Raw genomic sequence first — 2,348 nt, forward strand, 5'->3', positions numbered from 1 at the left:
TTTACCTTTTCCCAGTTACATTTCCCTTATTTTTCAAATTTTATTTTTGATGTCTTTTCTTTGAAATGAAATAGTTTGTTTATTTCAGTTGCGTCATGTAGTGGTTTTCCTTATCAAAGTAAATGTCTATCGATGCGTAACTTGTCATTTTTTATGAATTATCCTTCATAAAACATATTTTAATTAGTCATGTGTGTCTTGTTGTTCTTTAACATTTCAAATATAAAGTTTAATGACATTTAAATAATATTGTTTGCTTTATTTAGTCGATAATAAATTGTTTGACTATTACAGTATTTGTGCTGTTTTCATAAAAGATAAAATTTTAAATTTTCGTTATTTGTATATTTTATGATCGATTTTATGTCTAGTAAGTCTATATTTTGACTCTATAAGGATTGCTGTTTAGTTCTTTAACTAGTAACAGTTATATTTTTTTTATTTTTAGAAGTTAATTTTGAATTTTTTTAGTTCTATTACCGAGTTTGACAATGTAATTAGGGCTTTTTCATTTCTTAACTTTTCAGATACACAGTCTCTTACGTTTTCATTGTTAATTTTGGATTCATGTAGTTGAAATGCACGAGTTCGATTATTTCAGTAGTGTTTGGTCAGGGTTCACCGTCTCACAGGTATATTCTCCTGATTTTTCAAAATTAATATTTTTAATTTTTTGTTTAAATGAAGGAGTTGGAATATTTAAATATTGTTTTGTTATATTTTGCCATGTCAGAGTTACCTTCTCTTGATTTTTCAAAGTTCAATTTGGATTTCTTTCGTTGAAATGAAAGAGTTGGAATATTTCAGTAAGTGTCTTGTCGTGGTTTACCTTGTCACAGTTACATTCATAGTGTCAGACGTAGTGTCTTGCTGAGCTTTACCTTGTCACAGTTACATTCTCTTGATTTTTCAAATTTCATTTTGAATTTCTTTCGTAAAATACAAGAGTTGGATTATTTCAGTAGTATTTTGTCATGCTTTACCATTATCACTGTTACAATCTCTTGGTTTTTCTAAGTTCTTTTTAGATTTCTATCGTTGAAATGTAAGAGTTAAATTATTTCAGTAGTGTCTAGCTGTGGTTTACCCTGTCACACTTTCATTCTCTTGATCTTTCGAAGTTCATTTTGGATTTTTTTCGTTGAAATGCAAGAGTTGGAATATTTCAGTAGTGTTTTGTCATGGTTTACCTTGTCACAGTTACCTTCTCTTGATTTTTCAAACTTCATTTTAGATTTATTTCCTTGAAATGCGGGAGTTGGAATATATAAATAAGTTTTTATAGTAGTATAACATGACACATTTACCGTATCTTGATTTTAATGTTTTATAGGGTGATTTCTTTCCTTGAAAATCAAGATTTGTAGTAATTACGGAGTGTTTTTTCATGGTTTACATTATCACAGTTACATTATTTTGATCTTTAAATGTTCAGTTTTGGATTTATTTATTTGAAATTAACTATTTTGAATATTTAAGTAGTGTTTTGGCTTGTTTTAAAGTGTAAAAATTAAATTCTCTTGATTTTTAGAAGCTCATTTATGATTTTTTTTGTTGAAATGCAAGAGTGGAAATATTTAAGTAGCGTTTCGGCCTGCTTTAACATGTCACAGTTACACGCTTTTGATTTTCGGTATTTTTTGTTGATTATAATGCTTAAAATGCAAAAGTTAATATTTTTCAGTAGTGTTTTTTTATAGTTTACCTTGTCGCAGTTACCATCTCATAGGTTTTAAAAGTTTATTTTGGATTTCTATCCTTGAAATACAAGAGTTGGAATATTTCAGTAGTGTTTTTTCGTGGTTTACCATGTCAAGGTTACAGTCTCTTGATTTTTCAAAGCTCAATTTCGATTTTTATCCTTTAATTGCAAGAGTTGGAATATTTTCGTAGTGTTTTGTCGTGGTTTACCGTGTCACTGTTACTTTCTCTTAATTTTTTCAAGTTCATTTTAGATTTCTTTCCGACTACTCCAAGAGTTGGAATATTTCAGTAGTGTTTTGTTAAGCATGACCTTATTACACTTACATTCTCGTAATTTTTCGAAGTTAATTTTTGAATTTCTTTCGTTGAAATGCAGGAGTTGGAATATTTCAGTAGTGTTTTGTAGTGCTTTACCTTGTTACAGTTACATTCTCTTGATTTTTCAAAGTTAATTCTGAATTTCTTTCGTTGAAATGCAAGAGTTGGAATATTTCAGTAATGTTTTGTCATGGATTACCTTGTAACAGTTAAATTTTGTTGATTTTGCAAAGTTCATTTTGTATTTCTTTCATTGTAATGCAAGATTTGGAACACTTCGGTAGTGTTTTGGCGTGGTTTACATTGTCACAGTTACACTCTATTAA

The sequence above is a fragment of the Artemia sp. Qi Xiang Cuo genome, chromosome 17, assembly GCF_049724085.1.
Source record: "Artemia sp. Qi Xiang Cuo chromosome 17, ASM4972408v1, whole genome shotgun sequence".
Classification (NCBI taxonomy): domain Eukaryota; kingdom Metazoa; phylum Arthropoda; class Branchiopoda; order Anostraca; family Artemiidae; genus Artemia; species Artemia sp. Qi Xiang Cuo.